Source organism: Tinamus guttatus, unplaced genomic scaffold (assembly GCF_059628265.1).
Source record: "Tinamus guttatus ecotype Peru unplaced genomic scaffold, ASM5962826v1 Tinamus_guttatus_pri_ptg001349l, whole genome shotgun sequence".
NCBI lineage: Eukaryota > Metazoa > Chordata > Aves > Tinamiformes > Tinamidae > Tinamus > Tinamus guttatus.
In genome coordinates, this window is record NW_028289883.1 from 1 (window position 1) to 20,147 (window position 20,147).

Sequence of the window (20,147 nt, forward strand, 5' to 3'; positions counted from 1 at the left end):
TGTAATTGAAAAATTGCACAGGATGGGCGACCTTCCAGGGTTGGAGTTAGAGACGGAAGGAACAGGTGGCAGTGAGAAAAGAGGGTCGAGTGGGAACGCAGGATCAGAACCCAGGGAGTGAGCTCGGCTCTTCCGTCTGCTTTTACAGAAGGGGGTTGATATAGACAGGACATTGATGGAAAACTGACAGAGGTATTACGTCAGGTAGCACGCTGATATAATGTCCGTGTGGTCCAGGTGGCCGAGCAGTGCTCTGAAATATAGTCTGAGGTTGATGGATTGCAGATGCTGTACCTGTGGGAGGTTTTAGAATGGACGGTGTTAAGATTCAGACCGAAGGAGGAACTGGAACCAGTTTTTCTCCCCCAGGAGGAGCTCAAATATATGGAACAAGAATAGGGGGGTGGCCAAGCTCCAGTGTCCGAAGGGTTCCAATGTAACATCGCTCGCCAAGACGATCGACCGTTCATTACATGTGTCATTTATTGTTCGGAACAAAATAGACAAACGGTTCGTGCCTTGGTGGACACGGGAGAGGAGGCCACAGTAGTGCACGGGAACCTAGAAAAGTGCAAAGGGGAAGTAATCCTTGTTTGAGGTTTGGGTGACCAGCCTGTCAAGAGAAAACCTGTGACTGACTGCCATCAAGCCATACACCAGACACTTGAAGCTGCTGGGGTGCTACGACCAGGGAAGGTCCAGATAATTCAGTCAATGAGGGTGCTCAACAATAGAGGGTCGACCAAAGAGTGGACGCCCCTTACCCTGATGAGAGGGATACCCCGTGTGAATCGTGCGGTAGCCACCTTGACTGTAGCATATGAATCTGGAGCGAACTCTAGTATCTTCCCTGCTAGGGAAGGGTTGGTATTAAACCATAGAGGAATGCTTGAATGGGATCCCGGGGGAGGGAGGATTTCTCGAAAATTAAGCCCCTCCCTGCCCCCCCCCTCCTTCCCGCCCCCCCCATTCATTTCCCGCCCCGCACCACAAGCAGATCAGATGTTCCGGGGGAGAAGGAGGATTGGGAGACGGTGTTGAAACGTAGGGGCCAAGAATCGAAATAAAGAATGGAAATAATCCCTGAGATGGCAAAAACAGGATTTCTAAAACTAAGGCAACCTGCCCTCCCTCCCCATCCACCCTCCTGCCCCCTTGACCCGCCCCCCTGTCGCAGTGGTGGCGGCCAAAAACACAAACAACTGGGGTAGATGCAACGCAAACTACGCTTTATTGTTCTCCTAGTACATTATTTATATAGAGCTTTCCTTGTCGTGGTTGCTGCTTATTGGTGAGGGCTACAAAGGACAATAGCTAGTAACAGAATTATGATTGGACGATTCTTAGCTTGGCCAGTTTCTGCTCCATGGCCAAAACCTCCTTAAACTTCTTAATAATTTTCTGCTGTCTCTGTGTTAATTCCCTATCTCATGGATACACTAATCTTTCAAGGTTAACATTCTCTGCTAAGGGAGCCAGGGATTCCACAGACCTGCTGTAATCCCTGACACCACCCCACCCTACCCCCTCGCCTTCCCCCACAAGTGGACTGTTGCAGATAGTTAGGGTCCGGCGGCCGGAAGATATCGCACTGTACGAAAAGGTAGAGCCCCTAATAGCCAATAGTGTTAGTTTATGATGTAAGCAGACGGATGTGACGTTGTAAACCTTAGCTATATAACACCTTGTTACCCATCAATAAACGCCATTTGCCGTCCACCACATTGGTGTCAGCGAGCTAATGGCCCGAGCGGCCTGGGGGTGGTCGCCGTGCCGTTCCTGAACCAGGTCGCCACACCGCTTGAACGGCAACAAGTGGTGCCAAAACCCGGGATCATCGCCTGGATGGGTGAACGGCGGCTGGAGCGGCAGGACCAGCCCGGCGGGGAGGACGCTCCCAGACCAACAAGGAGGATGGAAGCCCTTGTAAAGGTCGTATCGCAATTACATAAATATTGGGGGATTGATTGTAAGCCAAAAGATTTTACTCTCGCTGTTGCGAGGCTTTTAAAAAATTAAGGTTATAGACCAGCCGGTGGATATTCTCCACCCTGAAGTGTGGGACAAATGTACCAAGGCATTAGCCGAGGAGACGATGTCTTTGGGTTGTGGGAAAAACCTTAAGGCTTGGGGAAAAGTTGTACAGGCGTTGCAGAAAGCTATGAAAGAGCAGGAGACCTGGGTGGCGGTAAAGGACTGTTTGTTGGCCACCTCGAAAACGGGAGTCGGGGCAGCCGCACAGACTTTGCACCCCCCAGATGATGGCAATTCTGCTGAGCCTAAAGAACTGCAAGAGGGCGATACGTCCCCTCAATCCCCGAACCCCGTCCCACTTACAGAGGAGCAAAAAACAGCAGAAATCTGTTTGGAGCGAGCTAGCCGAGGAAGCTAGAAATATCAAAAAGAAGTCAGACCTTGGGGAAGTCTGGGTCAGGCCACCGCCCTATGCCCCCCAAAATGGCGCTGAGCCACAAGGAGAAGGGCGGGGCGAGGATGCTCCCGGCGGGAACAGACAGGAACCGTTAGATAAACAAGAGGGGGAGAAGAACAAGAACAGACGGGAACCGTTAGATAAACAGGTGGGGGAGGACAACAAGAAGGAGAAAAGCGGTGGGGGTGACCGGTCAGGTGAGGGAGGCCCGAGTGAGGCGCTGAGAACCAATCAGAGTGGCCATTTGAAAAAACGCGCTTCCGTGAGTAGGAGGCGGGGCGAGCCAAGGAGGGGGGAACAGCCCGCCCGCAACGGAAGTGGGCGGGGCCGGAGCCCAACGAAAAAGTATCGGAGCCTGGAAGTGACCAGTCAGTCGAGTTCCGGCTCTGGCGCTGGCTCCGGCTCCGGATCCAGCTCAGACACTAGTGAGGACGAGCGGCTCACAACTGATTCAAACTTAAGGAAGGAGAAAAAGAAGGTAAACAGAACTAAGAGCCAAAGAACTAAGAGCCAAAATATTCCCATTCGAATTAAAGGAAAACCGCAAAAGGAAGAAACCCCTCTCACGGACTGGAAGGAAATAAAGATCGCGTGTGCCGAGTGGGCCCCATCAACCGCGCTAGCGTTCCCAGTCCGGGTGACGGAGGCAGGACAGAGGGTCTACTTGCTGATAAACTCTAAGGATGTGCAAACGATTGTTAAAGCAATTGCAGATAAAGGGATTAATTCTGCCATGGTCTCAACCCTCCTAGATGGTATCTTCGGGAGGGACGATATGCTCCCGTTTGATATAAAACAAACTTGTAGGCTAATCTTTGATGGAGCAGGCATGATCGTTTTCAGACAAGAATGGGAAGACAACTGTACAAAGTGTTTAGCCCAAGTAACTGGGGCAGATCATCCATTACACAGCTTCAGCCTGCAGCGGTTAATGGGTACAGATCCAACAATGATCACCCCCCAGGTGCAGGCCCATGGCCTGCGGGCCCATGAAGTTATGACAACTACTCGTGCGGCCAGAGAAGCTATTCGCACAGCCTGTAGAGTCGTTGCCAGACCATCACCATGGTCCTCAATAAAGCAAAGTGAAAGTGAGAGCTTTACACAATTTGTAGATCGTCTCCAAGCAGCGGTCGACTCTTCGGCCCTGCCTGCGGAGGCAAAAAGCCCGGTCGTAGCGGAATGTTTACGCCAACAATGCAATTCCGCAACCAAAGAAATCTTGCGATCATTGCTGGCGGGGGCAAGTATCACAGACATGATTAAGCATGTTGCAAAGGAAGAGCATCTGACCCCAATTCAGGTGGCTGTTCACACCGCAATAGCCAACGTAATGGCTTGTTCTAAATGTGGCCAGGCAGGCCATGTTGCAGTAAACTGCCCTTGGCTGGGGGACTCGCTGGCAGCGCTCCCCCCATGCCAAGATCGACCCAAAGGTCACTGTCAGGAAAGATGGCAGAGTCAAGTGGTGCCCGCTTAAGTCTATTAAACCAGACCTTCAAAATAAAACTAATGAAAATTGTGAGTTTCTGTTCACAGGACCGGATCATCGGACGCCCCGGTGACAGGCGTCCCGCCCGAGCCTGTGATTTCCACGTCGACCGAATCCAGAAAACAACAAAACAGCCTCCGCAAGAGGGGGCCGCGATGCCTTTGCGTGATCTTAATTTTGCAGCTTGTCACTATAGGACAGGTAGAGTCACACCACCCCTTTAAATGGGGTACTTGAACAGATGGAACAATCTCGAGCAATTAGTACAAAAATAACTACAGGGTCACCAGTTTTCAGTGTCACGCCTTGCCAACTAGCACCCATTGAACCCTGTTCCAAATGCAGCTGGTACGAAAATTGGTTCACCGGTTCGCTGTGGTTAACTACCCTGATATCCACCTTGATAGGGCCCATAGCAATGATCATGATGACACTGATCTTTGGACCCTGTATGTTGAATAAGCTCATGCGGTTTGTCAAGAGTCGGCTAGAGAAGGTTAACATCATGTTAGTAGCACGCCGACAACTGCTTTAAGAATATATCCACTCAGTATTACCCCCAAGTTATCCCAAGGTACACCCTATTTCTATACCGCGGTATTACCTGTCATCCCCTACCTTCTACGCGCCTTCTTCTTTGTGCCTTATGTTTTATGTCAAGTTTATGATACATAATTTTAAGATTGTTATAAACTATAAGAATAGAATAATATAATAATAAGAATAAGTAAGAGTAATATAATAATAAGAGTAAGTAATAAGGATAAGGTAATAATGACAATAAGTAAGAGTAAGATAATAATAAGATAGCAATAAGAATAAGATAATAATGAGAATAAGTAATTAGATAAGAATAAGTAAGAATAAGATAGTCATATTTTAGCTAGTTTTGTTACGCATAGGGAGGGGGGAAATGTTGCAGATAGTTAGGGTCCGGCGGCTGGAAGATATCGCGCTGTACGGAAAGGTAGAGCCCCTAATAGCCAATAGTGTTAGTTTATGATGTAAGCAGACGGATGTGACGTTGTAAACCTTAGCTATATAACACCTTGTTACCCATCAATAAACGCCATTTGCCATCCACCACATTGGTGTCAGCGAGCTGATGGCCCGAGCGGCCTGGGGGTGGTCGCCGTGCCGTTCCTGAACCAGGTCGCCACGCCGCTTGAACGGCAACAGTGGACCAGATGTTCCGGGGGAGGAGGAGGATTGAGAGCCATACTCTGACTTGTATCCCTGCGGAGAGATTAGGGACATAACTTCAGTATAGAATATAAGAATGAAGCAACAGCCAAGCTCCAGTATGAGGGGCACGGAAGGATCGGCGACCCCATGTAGAGATCATTAGGTGTGCTGCAAGCACTGAGAATTAAACAAAATAATGTGTCCCTTGCTCTTAGTTGCACCCAGGCCCAGATGTGGGTGCAGAGTGTCGTTGCAGGTATATTGAGAGATGGAGACAACAGAGTCCTCCCCATCGAGATCTGAAAAAATCGTGTGGGACGTATGGAGTCTACATCTGTTAGCAGTCTGGTTAGTGCCACACTCATCGCGTTACTCTCCCTGGCTAGCCAGCAGCCTATTTTATTGAGAGAATTTAGGGCCTGAGCAATTCCAATTAGGTATTATAGCAATTAGGTATTATAGAACCTAATACTCGCTCAGCTGCATTCCAAAATACTATTTTAGAATTACATTCTTTGGTAAGTTGCAATGCACGTCTGACTCTGCGAGTGTGATTGGCCTTCCAATTTATAATATCTGTATTGTTAGGATGGAATATTGTAAGCCAGCCAATGGTACATGGTCCTCCTGCAGCCTTTTGGGGGATTCCATTCCATGCTCGATCCCCACATATCACAAATAAATCATATGGGAACAATCCAATAGCTGCATCCCTGGGGGAAATTGCTTGGTTATAGTTTTATTACACCATAGTGACTGATTCCAATAAACTGGGCTGCTGCTTGTTACATCATCACCAATTGCATTCATCTTATAACGCGAAAAATAATTAAAATACAGGCAAACAGGAGCACTTCAGCTCCCTAAGATATCCACTTCCTGCAGGGGAAGATTTTTTGCAGGGAGTCATGCATTTTCCAAATCGTCGTATTCCACCGCCCTGCCGGCTGTGAGGCTGTGTTCCTCCAGGTTTCCTCACACCACCATCTAGGCTGATCTATGCCTGACGGCTACAGTGCTGACCCACTGTTTGATTGTACAGATTATCCCATTCTTTCTCAGATATAGGTACTCCTATTAAACATATTCGAAAAGGGTTGTCTGGCATTGACATGGCTAAGCAAAGGATTGTTTGATTTATTGCATTCGCCAGCGTTAGCCATACGTTTCTTTGCTGTTTGACCCTGCCTGGGATAAAGGCTCCACAGCTGCTGAGGACAACCATGGACACACACACCACAAAGGGACCCATCTTGGTCTTCCATCTGTCAAAACACAAGCATAACCCCTTCCCCAGGTTATTAGGTCCTTAGGGCCTTCCCATTTACCTGTGACTAGGTCTTTTATTGTCACTCGGGGCCTCGGTTGAAAGATATCTAACCGTTAACCAAAATGCTGAGAAATTCAGCTTTCAAAGTCTGATGAGCACAATCAATAATCGCCTGTCCCGTAGGGCAACGTGGAATGCCAAAGATGTGTTGAATGCCCCATTGCTTAATAAACTCCTGGGTCCGTATAGCAGCATACGTGGGCCCATTATCTGTTTTTATCATATTCTGTGCCTCAATCTGGATGTCATGCGAGATCATTTTCACAGAATCATGGAATCATAGAATGCTTAAGGTTGGAAGGGACCTCTAGAGGTCATCTAGTCCAACCCCCCTGCACACGCAGGGTCACCTAGAGCACGTGGCACAGGACTGCATCCAAGCGGGTTTTGAAGATCTCCAGAGAAGGAGACTCCACAACCTCTCTGGGCAGCCTGTTCCAGTGCTCTGTCACCCTCACTGTCAAGAATTTTTTCCTTAAGTTCCTGTGGAACTTCTGGTGCTTCAGTTTCCGGCCGTTTCCTCTAGTTCTGTTGGTGGCCACCAGTGAAAAGAGGCCAGCACCATCCTCCTCACTGCCTCCCTTGAGGTACTTATAGACACTGATCAGATCCCCTCTCAGCCTTCTCTTCTCCAGGCTGAACAGGCCCAGCTCCCTCAGCCTCTCCTCGTAGGGCAGATGTTCCAGGTCTCTGATCATCCTTGTAGCCTTGTGCTGGACTCTCTATGAATATATATATATTCATATTTATGAACTTTTAATATATTCATAATATATTTTATAAATAAATAAATATTTATTCATATATATTCTTATATATATTTATTATATATATATATATAAATAATATATATTTATATATATATATCCAGATGCTTTTTCATATATACATATTTCCCCTCCCCTTTTTTATTTAGGATTAGTACTTACTTATTACACAAAACAAAACAATACAATTCGTGATACTCGGTTTAGATGATAATAAAAACACATATGGATGCAAAGTGCATACCATAACCTGCTGGGTGTGAAGAAGGGTCAAATTAGCCTGAGAATGGTTGCTATTTGTTGATAAGTGAGAAACATTTCTTTCAAAGAAAAAATCTTTTTTTTTTTTCAGTTCAGTTATTCGTCCTGGTAGAGTAGTATGCGACCGTATATGCATTATAAAATATAAATGTACATGATTTTTAAGTAGTGTAGCTAATTTCAATAGCAAAGAAAAAAGTTGTTTGTTAGTGACCTCTTTTATCTTCAATGTGTTGAACAATACCCACAGCATATGCAGAATCTGCAACAACATTGAGCGGTTCCGTTGAAAACAATTCAAAGGTGTGCAAGGCCACTGATCGTTCAACAATTTGTGTGGATCCTGAAATGATTAAAATAGATGATTACCAGTCTAACAAATCTGTTTGTCTCCATATCACAGCAGTCCTGTGTGTTTTCCCTGATCTGTCCAGAAACACTGTGCGTGCTCCTTTAATGGGAACAGGAACACATCGGTTCCTTAGCTGCAACGCAATTTGAGAGAGGGAATGTAACAGGGTATAACGTATCTCATTTAAATAATCAGACAGAGTGGCTTGCAGCGATAAGGATTCCCTATTTAATACCACAAAGTCGTCTTTAGCCAGCAACAAATAAATAGCATCAGGATCATGTCCTGACAATTGCTGACAACGATTCCAACTCTGTGCTATTAAGGACACTATCATGTCTATTTTTGTAGTTAGTGTTTTCATGGGCATACGAGACAAGAAAACCCATTCCAGAGTTTTCAACTCCTGTACGTTAGCACACCATTGACCTAAAAGAGCATAGGGCTGAAAAGAAGCATAAATTATATACAAATCTATTGGTAACTTAACATTAATTCTGGAGGAAAAGGCAGTTGCGATTTGATCCGACACTTTCTGCAAGGCAATTTTCTGGCATCAATCTTTGGGAAGATAACAGATCCGAAACCCCTTTCGACAAGGTAAATAGGGGGCACAATTCCTCGGTCGTGATGTCCAGAAGGGGTTGTACCCAATTGATTGTTCCTAACAATTTTTGTAGATCATGAAGAGTTGTAACCTGGTCAGCAATACGCAGTGGTTGTGGGAACACTTGGGAAGTAAAGAGTTTCCATCCTAGATACTTCCAAGGCTGGTCTGTCTGCACCTTTTCTGGGGCTATCTGTAACCTGAAGTTTTTTAATGATGATTCTAATTTAGTGAAAGTAGTGAACAGCACATTTTGTGTTTCAGCAGCAAGGAGGATGTCATCCATTAAGTGATATAAGTAAATCTGTTTAAAAGATTGCTGTACTTCTTTTAACGCTGCATCCACGACTATCTGGCAAATCATGGGGCTATTCATCATACCTTGTGGCAGAACGACCCAATGGTATTGTTGCATAGGTTTACTATTATTAATTGAAGGCCTTGAAAATGCAAAATGAGTACAATCATCAGGGTGTAAAAAAAATTGTAAAAAAACAATCCTTTAAATCAATAACAAAAAGAGGCCGATCTTCTGGAATCATAGTTGGGTTAGGAACACCAAGCTGTAGCGGTCCCATTGGGCTCATTACTGCATTTATAGCTTGCAAATGTTGTAATAGTCTCCATTTACCAGATTTTTTTGGAATAACAAATATAGGGGTGTTCCATAGACTAGTAGATGGTACTATGTGACCTAATGCCAGCTGCTTCTGAGCTAACTTTTGTGCCCATTCCAGCCGCTCTCCCTTCAACGGCCACTGATCGACCCAAAAAGGCTTGTCCATTAGCCAGGTGAGTTTGAGTCGAGGCTGGACATCAGTGACCCTTTGTGAGAATTTGTCGTTAACATGACATTCCACTGTGATAATAAATCCCGTCCCTAAAGATTGCAAGGTATTGCAAGAATATATGGTTTTAATACAGCTTGTTTTTTGTCGGGGCCTTCCACTAACAAGATTTGCGCACTTTGTAGCGTAATCTGTAACCCCTCGACCCCAGTGACCATCGCAGACACTTGCATTAAAGGCCAGGTCATTGGCCATTCATGTTGATTAAGAATAGAAATGTCAGCGCCAGTATCCACCAGTCCTGTAAATGGTTTACCAATGATCATAATCATTAACATGGGTTGCCCTGGTAATACCTTCTGCGTCCAAAAAATGCTCAGTGCCCCTGTACTACCAAATGCTCCTTCTTGCCTTTGTTTATTGTCTGCCACGCCAGCATGATACGGTAATAAAATCAACTGCACAATATGCTCCCCTTTCGGGATAGTACAGGAAGGATTTACAGTCCAGACCATTATTTTAATCTCTCCATGAAAATCAGAATCGATAACTCCAGGTAATACGAAAAGTCGACTTGGTGGTTGAAGAATGTCCAATTAATAGACCGCATACATTGCGAGGTAGGGGGCCATATACCCCAGTAGGTATAAGGTTTACCGATCCATCTGATATTGTAACTGTTGTCGCTGTGGCCAGATCCAGCCCGGTGCTGCAGGCTGTGCTGTGTCGGAGGGACTGGATAGTTTTACGCCGGATTTCACCATGCTTCAGTCCCAACTGTTGTTGTGCTTTGGTTAAATGACTAACAACACAACCCTGATGACTAAACACAACCCCGTTGTGCATTTTCGGGGCGTCGGGTCTCGCGCCCCACCTCCCATTTCCCTGGATCGGATTTCTTTGCTTATTAAATTTCGAGCAACATTGGCTTCCCTAGTGATGCCCTTTTTTGCACTTCGGGCACAGCTGCATAGGTGGTTGTTTCATGTTTTGCCTCTGTTTTCTATTCTGAGGACAATCCCACTTCACGTGCCCCTCTTGATCGCACTGAAAGCATTTAAGTGTAGCCCATGCCACTACCATCTGCTGAGCTAAAGCAGCAGTGAGCATTTCTGCTTTATGCTGTTCCGAACCAACTTTCTGACAAGCCTTTATGAGCTCAGCAATTGTTTTTGCTGAATTACGTATAGGATCAATTGCTCTCTTACAGTCCGCTTTTACATTTTCAATTGCAGGCTGAAATAGCAAAATCTCAGTGGCTTCCTCTTCTTCAATTTGTCTCATAACAGCAGTTTGTAACCGATCTAGGAACTGAACATAAGGTTCCTTAGATCCCTGTCGAATTGCTGCAAAAGACGCTTCTCGCCGGCCCGAATCTGGCACCTTTCACAAGGCCTTGATAGTTAACTCCACGGCTTGCGTAAACACTGCTCTTGACAGTGCAGCTTGTGCTCCCCTCGTGGTGTAATTGCCTCGGCCCAGCAACTCATCTTCTCCAGTACCTTGTCCAGCAGCAATATTATCCATAACCTGTGCAGACACAAGCTCCTTATATTCTGATGCCCAGACGGTATATTCTGCAGGTGATAGAACCATTCTTCTGTATACCAATGCGCGAAGCATGGGGAATAAGCAGGATGAACTGGAGATCTGTGTGCGGTCCCAGCGTCATGATCTCATCGGAATCACAGAGACGTGGTGGGATAGCTCGCACGACTGGAGCGCTGCCATGGAAGGCTATGTGCTCTTTAGGAAGGACAGGCTGGGAAGGCGAGGTGGTGGAGTTGCTCTTTATGTGAGAGAGCAACTGGAATGCATGGAGCTCAACCTGGGAGTCGAGGATGAGCGAGTTGAGAGCTTGTGGGTAAGGATTAGAGGGCAGGCTAATGTGGGAGACACTGTGGTGGGTGTCTGCTACAGGCCACCTGACCAAGACGAGGAGGTTGATGAGGCCTTCTATAGGCAGCTGGATGTTGCCTCACGGTCACAGGCCCTGGTTCTCATGGGGGACTTCAACTACCCCGACATCAACTGGAAGGACAACACAGCCAGGCATAAGCAGTCCTGGAGGTTCCTGCAGAGCGTCGACGATAACTTTTTGACGCAGGTTGTGGAGGAGCCGACGAGGAGAGGTGGGCTACTGGACCTCGTGCTATCAAATAGGGAGGGCCTAGTAGGAGATGTTAAGGTGGGGGGTAGCCTCGGCTGCAGTGACCATGAGTTGGTGGAGTTCACGATTCAGCGAGGAGGAGGCAGGGCTGTAAGTAGCCTTGCGACGATGGACTTCAGGAGGGCCAACTTTAGCCTCTTCAGAGACCTCCTCGGTAGAATCCCATGGGCTAGTGCTCTAGAAGGAAGGGGGGCCCAAGAGAGCTGGTTAGTTTTCAAGCGGCACTTCCTCCACGTCCAGCAACAGTGCATCCCTGTGTGTAGGAAGGGAGGCAGAGGGGGCAGGCGACCTGCGTGGATGAGCCAGGAGCTTGTGGCAATGCTCAAGCAGAAGGCAGCGGTATACAGAATGTGGAAAAAAGGACAGGCCCCCTGGGAGAAATACAGGAACGTAGTCAGGGAGTGCAGAGATGCGACAAGGAAAGCTAAGGCACGTCTGGAAGGCAAGCTGGCAAGGGACGTTAAAAATAACAAAAAAAATTTCTTCAAATACATTAACAGCAAAAGGAAGATCAGGGAAAACGTGGGTCCGCTGGAGGACGGGATGGGCACCGTGGTTACAAATAACACAGAAAAAGCAGAGTTGCTCAATGCCTTCTTTGCTTCGGTGTTTACCAAGGGCAGCCCTTTAGAGCCCCAGGCCCTAGAGACAAGAGAAGAAGCTGGTGGAGAGGAAGACTTGCCCTGGGTAGAGGAAGATTGGGTCAGAGAGCACCTAAGGAACCTCGATACCCGCAAATCCATGGGCCCTGATGGGATGCACCCCAGAGTGCTGCGGGAGCTGGCAGATGCCATAGCTAAGCCGCTCTCCATCATCTTTGAAAGATCCTGGAGAACGGGGGAGGTGCCGGAAGACTGGAAGAAGGCCAATGTCACGCCAGTCTTCAAAAAAGGCAAGAAGGAGGACCCAGGCAACTACAGGCCAGTCAGCCTCACCTCCGTCCCCGGAAAAGTGATGGAACGGCTCATACTGGCCGTAGTCTCCAGGCACATGGAGGACAAGAAGGTGCTCAAAAGTAGTCAGCATGGATTCACCAAGGTGAAATCTTGCCTGACTAACCTGATAGCCTTCTATGATGAAATGACCGGCTGGATAGACGAGGGGAGAGCGGTGGATGTCGTCTATCTCGACTTCACCAAGGCTTTTGACACCGTCCCTCACAACATCCTCCTGGGCAAGCTCCGGAAGTGTGGGATAGATGAGTGGACAGTGAGATGGATTAGGAACTGGCTGGATGGCAGGGCCCAGAGAGTGGTGATCAGCGGTGCAGAGTCTAGTTGGAGGCCTGTGGCTAGTGGGGTCCCCCAGGGGTCAGTCCTTGGTCCAGTCCTGTTCAATTTATTCATCAATGACCTGGATGAAGGCACAGAGTGCTCCCTCAGCAAGTTTGCTGATGACACGAAACTGGGAGGAGTAGCCGATACCCCAGAGGGCTGTGCTGCCATCCAGAGGGACCTGGACAGACTGGACAACTGGGCGGTGAAAAACCTCATGCAATTCAACAAGGCCAAGTGCAAGGTCCTGCACCTGGGGAGGAATAACCCCAGACACCAGTACAGGCTGGGGACCGACCTTGTGGAGAGCAGCTCTGCAGAGAAAGACCTGGGTGTCATGGTGGATGATAAGTTGACCATGAGGCAGCAGTGTGCCCTCGTGGCCAAGAAGGCCAATGGAATCCTGGGCTGCATTAAGAAGAGCATCTCTAGCAGGTCGAGGGAGGTGATCCTGCCCCTCTACTCAGCCCTGGTGAGGCCGCATCTGGAGTATTGTGTCCAGTTCTGGGCTCCACAGTACAAGAGGGATGTGGAGCTGCTGGAGAGAGTCCAGCGCAGGGCTACAAGGATGATCAGGGGCCTGGAACATCTGCCCTATGAGGAGAGGCTGAGGGAGCTGGGCCTGTTCAGCCTGGAGAAGAGAAGGCTGAGAGGGGATCTAATCAGTGTATATAAATACCTCAAGGGAGGGAGTGCAGAGGACGGGGATGGTCTCTTTTCAGTGGTGGCCACTGATAGGACTAGAGGAAATGGCCGGAAACTGAAACATCAAAAATTCCATAGGAACTTAAGGAAAAATTTCTTAACAGTGAGGGTGACAGAGCACTGGAACAGGCTGCCCAGAGAGGTTGTGGAGTCTCCTTCTCTGGAGATCTTCAAAACCCGCTTGGATGCAGTCCTGTGCCACGTGCTCTAGGTGACCCTGCGTATGCAGGGGGGTTGGACTAGATGATCTCTAGAGGTCCCTTCCAACCCTAAGCATTCTATGATTCTATGATTCTATGATTCTAAGTATTGATCGCTAATCAGAAGGAGTCATAACATAAGATTCTCCTATAGCTTGTATAAGGTTTATAGTAAACAAAGCCTGGAGACCATATTCTCGTATCAATTTCCAGACTTCCTTAATAACCTCGTACGGTAAGTGAGCATAGTCTGGGGCTCGGTGAGGTTTATATATTACAGGCGTAGCTTGGAGGACAGAAACATCTCCTTTGCAGAGCGCTTCAATCCTACATTTTTCTAACAATCCGTTTGACTGTCCAGCAACATTCAATGGTCCCGTATGTGTCAGAGGCGGTGTAAGAGCAAAAGGGGGGGGGTTCTATTAAGTGATATGCGTGGTATTGACTTCTTTCGCTGCGCCTGCAAAATTTCATCTGCTGTAGGGGGCGTTGACTGCCATAACCTTTACCGGAGTTAGCGGTGGGCACAAATCAGGTTCATCATTGGGGTCTATTTCCCTGGGATCAAAAGAATCGTCAGGTTCTGGCGGATCTACCTCTCACAGTCCCTGCATCGGGTTAGGGATTATTTCAAAAGCCTGCAGCTCAGCCTGTTCCTGCTTTTGAGGGAACAGAGAGGGGGCAGCAGATGCTTGTAAGATATCTTCCACAGGTCTTAGAGCATTTAAAGCTGTATACACTGTTTTCTAAGTGATAATAATTTCCTCAGGGACTTAGAGCTGCAAGTCCTTCTTCGTCTGCAATTCCTCCCCCACCTTTGCCCACAAAGAGCTATCATATGAGCCAGAGGAAGGGAACCACAGGCAATAGTCTCTTATCCATACCAGCAATTTAGCCAAGGTCGATACTGCAAAGCCTTGTTCTTTCAAAATTCTCTGTAAAATCTCTTGATGGAGCTTTTGCTCCTTCGTAGCTGACTGCCTCAGCTTATAACTGCCACAGCTGCTCACTTCAATAGTCAAGTGAAGGGTGATGATGCCTCTCGAGAGTGCACGCATGTGTATGTCTCCACTGTCTCAGCTGCGAATTCACCACCAGCAACGAGTTTCAACTCCAAACGTCGTTGAGTAGCCCCACGTTGGGCACCATTTGTGGTGAATGATTACATGGACCCCAGTTTGTAGTTAATCAGAATTGGAATCCCTTTATTGATCAAGAGAACACCTTATATATTAACATCATGTCTGCTAGAGCCAATCATCTATGCATTCATGGCCTTGCAGATGCCAGTAATCAGCTGGCCCCGTGCCATCCCCAACTACTCTCTGAAGTAAGTTTCGCATGGGAACAGCAAAGGGAGAACCAGTATACGCTGGTCCTTCAAGGTCATGGGAGAGAGCTGTTCTGTCTCAAGCTGTACCATCTCCCACACTCCGTCCCTTCGTCCTGGTCATTGATGAGTAAATTGAACAGGACTGGGCCAAGGAGTGACTCCTGGGGGACACTGCTAACTACAGGCCTCCAACTAGACTCTGCGCCGCTGATTATCACCCTCTGGGCTCTGCCATCCAGCCAGTTGTTAATCCACCTCACCATCCACTCATCCAACCCACACTTTTGGGGTACATGCAGCGGTCCAGGTCTCCAGCTGCCCGGAGTGTCTGAGCTTCTCAATGTTACCGGCGGGTAGCAGAGGTAACACCTGCGTTAGGTGTGACCAGGTGGATGAACTGCTTAGCCTAGTGGTAGAACTGAAGGAGGAGGTATAAAGGCTAAGGACCATCAGAGAGTGTGAGAAAGAGATTGGTGGAGTCACACCCTACAGTCCTCTAAAGTGCACTGGGGCAACACTCATAGTCCATCTGATGATCCCTTACTCTCTTGCTTAGGGCAGAGGGGGCAGAATTAAGAGTGGCAAGAGAATCCCTTCACAGCCCACTTTGCCTCCTCAGGTGTCCGTATACAACAGGCCCTGGAACCCAAGGGACAGCCAAATGAGGACACAGACCAAGGTCTATCCAGGGGTTTGTCTACGTCAAGGCAGTCAAGCCCATGCCTTAAGACTGCCTCTAATAAAAAGAAAAGAAGTTTAATTGTTGTGGACAACTCCCTTCTGAGGGGAACAGAGGGCCCAATATACTGACTGGACCCTTCCCACAGGGAGGTCCGTTGCTTCCTTGGGGCCCAGGTAAGGAACATCACTAGAAGGCTCCCAGGTCTTATACAGCCTTCTGACTACTATCCACTATTGCTCTTCTAGGTTGATGTCGATGAAGTCGCCAAGAGAAGCCTGAAATCCATCAAAAGGGACTTCAGTGCATTGGGGAAATCACTTGAGGGAGTGGATGCACAGGTGGTGTTCTCCTCTATCCCCTCAGTGTCAGGGAAGGACACTGAGAGGAACAGGAAAATCCACCTGCTTAACAGATGGCTAAGAGACTGGCGTCATCGGTCAAATTTTGAGTTTTTTGACCATGGGGCAGTCTTTATATCACTGGGCCTCCTGGCAACAAATGGGGTTCACCTGTCTTTCAGGGGGGAAAGAATCCTTACCCAGGAATTGGTGGGCCTCATTGAGAGGACTTTAAACTAGGTATGAAGCGGGAGGAGGATAAAAATGGGATTGCTAGGGATGAGCCTAGAGGCGAGATCCCAGGGTTGGGGGAGAGCTCAGTAGCCCAGCTGAAGTGCATGTACACCAATGCACGCACCATGGGCAACAAACAGGAGGAGCTAGAGTTCACAGTGCATCAGGAAAACTAGGACAGAGTTGCCATCACTGAATCATGGTGGGACCACTGTCATGACTGGAGTGCTGCAATGGATGGCTACAGGCTCTTCAGAAGGGACAGGCATGGAAGGAAAGGAGGTGGGGTAGTACTGTATGTTAGGGAGTGTTTTGACTGAATAGAGCTCCAAGTGGGTGATGGAAAAGTTGAGTTCTTATGGGTCAGGATCAGGGGGAAGGCCAACAAGGCTGATATTCTGGTGGGAGTCTGCTATAAACCACCCAACCAGGATGAAGAGACAGATGAGGCATTCTACAAGCGGCTGGCAGAAGTTTCACGATCGGCAGCCCTTGTTCTGGTTGGAGGCCGTCTTGGGCATAGTAACCACGAAATCATAGGATTTTCAATTCTTGGCGAAGTCAGGAGGGGTATCAGCAAAATCACTACATTGAACTTCCAGAGCAGGCCGTCCTCATGTGCCGAAAGACAAGCTGGTGGGGAAAAAGACCAGCCTGGCTGAATAGGCAAATAGTACTGAGACACCAGGAAAAAAAAAAAAAAAAAAAAAGAGTTAACTGAAAGATGGGGCAGGCAACTTGGGACGACTACAGGGACAGCACTAGGATATGCAAGGAGGAAATTAGAAAGGCAAAAGCTCACATTGAACTCAATCTGGCCATCGCTGTAAAAGACAATCAAAATATTTCTACAAATACATGAACAACAAGAGGAGGGCCAAGGAGAATCTCCATCCTTTATTGGATGTGGCATGGAGCATTGTCACCAAGGATGAGGATAAGGCTGAGGTACTGAATGTCTTCTTTGCATCAGTCTTTAACGCCCAGATCAGTTATCCTCAAGGTCCTTGGCCCCCAGAGCTGAAAGACACCTCAGGAGAACAGAACAATTCAGGAGGAAACAGTCAGTGACCTGTTACTCCACTTGGACACCCACAAGGCTATGGGGCCAGATGGGATCCAGCCGAGGGTTCTGAGGGAGCTGGCAGAAGTGCTCGGCCAAGACACTCTCCATCATCTATCAGCAGTTCTGATCAACAGGGGAGGTCCCAGATGACTGGAGACTTGTCAATGTGATGCCCATCTACAGAAAGGGTCAGATGGAAGATACAGGGAACCACAAGGCTGTCAGCCTGACCTCGGTATCAGGGAAAATTCTGGAGCAGATCATCTTGAGGGCGATCACACAGCATGTGTGTGACAACCAGGGGATCAGACCCAGCCAACATGGGTTCCTGAAAGGCAGGTCCTGCCTGACCAACCTGATCTCCTTCTGTGACCAGGCGACCCGCCCAGTGGATGAGGGAAAGGTTGTGGACGTGGTCTACTTAGACTGCAGAAAGGCCTTGGACACCGTCTCCCACTGCCTTCTCCTGGAGAAGCTGGTAGCTCATGGCTTAGACAGGTGGACTCTTCGCTGGATGAAGAACTGGCTGGATGGCTGGGCCCAGGGAGTGGTGGTGAATGGGGTTAAATCCAGCTGGCAACTGGTCACAAGCAATGGTATCCAGGGGTCAGTGTTGGGGCCGGGCCTCTTTAATATCTTTATCAATGACCTGGATGAGGGGATTGATTGCACCGTCAGCAAATTTGCAGACGACACCAAGCTGGGAGGAAGAGTTGATCTGCTTGAGGGTAGGAAGCCTCTGCAGAAGGATCTGGACAGGCTGGATCGATGGGCTGACACCAACCATATGAGTTTCCACAAGGCCAAATGCCGGGTCCTGCACTTTGGTCACAACAGCCCCATGCAACGCTACAGGCTTGGGGCAAAGTGGCTGCAGAGCTGCACAGCAGAAAAGGATGTGGGGGTGCTGGTCGACAGCCGCCTGAATATGAGCCAACAGTGTGCCCAGGTGACCAAGGAGTCCAAGGGCCTCCTGGCTGGTATCAGGAACAGTGGAGCCAGCAGGACTAGAGAAGTAATTGTCCCCCTGTACTTGGTGCTGGTGAGGCTGCCCCTCGAATACTGTGTTCAGCTTTGGGCCCCTCACTATAAGAAAGACATTGAGGTGCTGGAGTGTGTCCAAAGGAGGGTGACAAAGCTGGTGAAGGGGCTGGAGCACAGACCTTATGAGGAGCAACTGAGGGAGCTGGGGCTATTTAATGTGAGGAAGAGGAGACTCAGGGGAGACCTTATCGCTCTGCAACTACCTGACAGGAGGTTGTAGTGAGGCGGGGGTCAATCTCCTCCAAAATAATTACTGACAATCGGACAAGAGGAAATGGCTTCAAGTTGCGCAAGGGGAGGTTTAGTTTAGACATTAGGAAGAATTTCTACATGGAAAGAGTAGTCAAGCATTGGAACAGGCTGCAGGAAGTGGTAGAGCCACCATCCCTGTCAATGTTCCAGAAATGTGTAGATGAGGCACTTGGGGGCATGGTTTAAACAGGTATGGTGTTGAGGGGCTTACAGTTGGACTAGATGATTTTGAAGGTCTTTTCCAACCATAATGATTCTATGATTCTATTATTTTATTCATCCTTTCTACTTTTCCAGTAGTCTGAGGTTTCCAAGGAGTGTGTAAATCCAAATTTAATCCCCAAAAGGCAGAAACTGTTTGAATTTCTTCTGCCGTAAAATGTGGGCCTCTGTCTGATGAAATCCTACTTGGGACCCATTACCTTAGCATGATCTCACTTAATTTCTTTTCTACTTCTCAGATCTGGTTGGTTCTATACAGGAAAGCTTCATACCATCCAGCAAATGTATCTACCAATACCAGACTATATTTTTAAATATTGATTTAAGAATATTCTCCCAGAAAATTCCCTTTTCTTACCTCTCCAGGTGGAGGCTTTAATGCTACCTTAATACTATTATTCCTACAACATACTACACATTGTTTTACCAATTGGTCAGCATAATTTTGCAGTCTAGGTCCTATTGCATATCTTGTAATTTTTGCTACCATTGCATCTGCTCCTATATGAGTTCTTTCGTGGTTTGTTGTCTTATTACATTTCATATTTCAGTTAATTTATCCTCCTTTTCATTGTACTTAAGCATTTCAATTTTCATTATCTTTTGAGGAATCAAAGCACCCATTACTACCTCACTGGCTATCCTTTTTGCCATTTCATCAGCTTTACGATTTCCCCATATGATTTCAGACTGTCCAATTTGGTCACCTTTACAATGCATTACAGCCACTTCTTTAGGTTTTAGGACTGCTTCTAATAACTCCAAGATTTCTGGTCCATGCTTAATAGGTGACCCTTGTGAAGTTAAGCATATTTAGATTTGCCCATTTGTCCTGAGACAAATCTAAGGCTCTAGCCAAAGCAACTAGTTCAGCTTTCTTTGCCGAGGTATTAAATGGTAAGGGATATGTCAGTCCTTGGTCCAGTCCTGTTCAATTTATTCATCAATGACCTGGATGAAGGCACGGAGTGCTCCCTCAGCAAGTTTGCTGATGACACGAAACTGGGAGGAGTAGCCGATACCCCAGAGGGCTGTGCTGCCATCCAGAGGGACCTGGACAGACTGGACAACTGGGCGGTGAAAAACCTCATGCAATTCAACAAGGCCAAGTGCAAGGTTCTGCACCTGGGGAGGAATAAACCCAGACACCAGTACAGGCTGGGAACCGACCTTCTGGAGAGCAGCTCTGCGGAGAAAGACCTGGGTGTCATGGTGGACGACAAGTTGACCATGAGGCAGCAGTGTGCCCTCGGGGCCAAGAAGGCCAATGGAATCCTGGGCTGCATTAAGAAGAGCATCTCCAGGAGGTCGAGGGAGGTGATCCTGCCCCTCTACTCAGCCCTGGTGAGGCCGCATCTGGAGTATTGTGTCCAGTTCTGGGCTCCACAGTACAAGAGGGATGTGGAGCTGCTGG

The 20,147-nt window shown here is 47.8% G+C and overlaps 1 pseudogene; it reads left to right on the forward strand.

Annotated features, from left to right (window-relative positions):
• Positions 1-15,514: 15,514 nt before the first annotated feature.
• LOC148590437 (uncharacterized) lies at positions 15,515-16,195 on the forward strand (annotated as a pseudogene).
• The last annotated feature ends 3,952 nt before the right edge of the window (positions 16,196-20,147 follow it).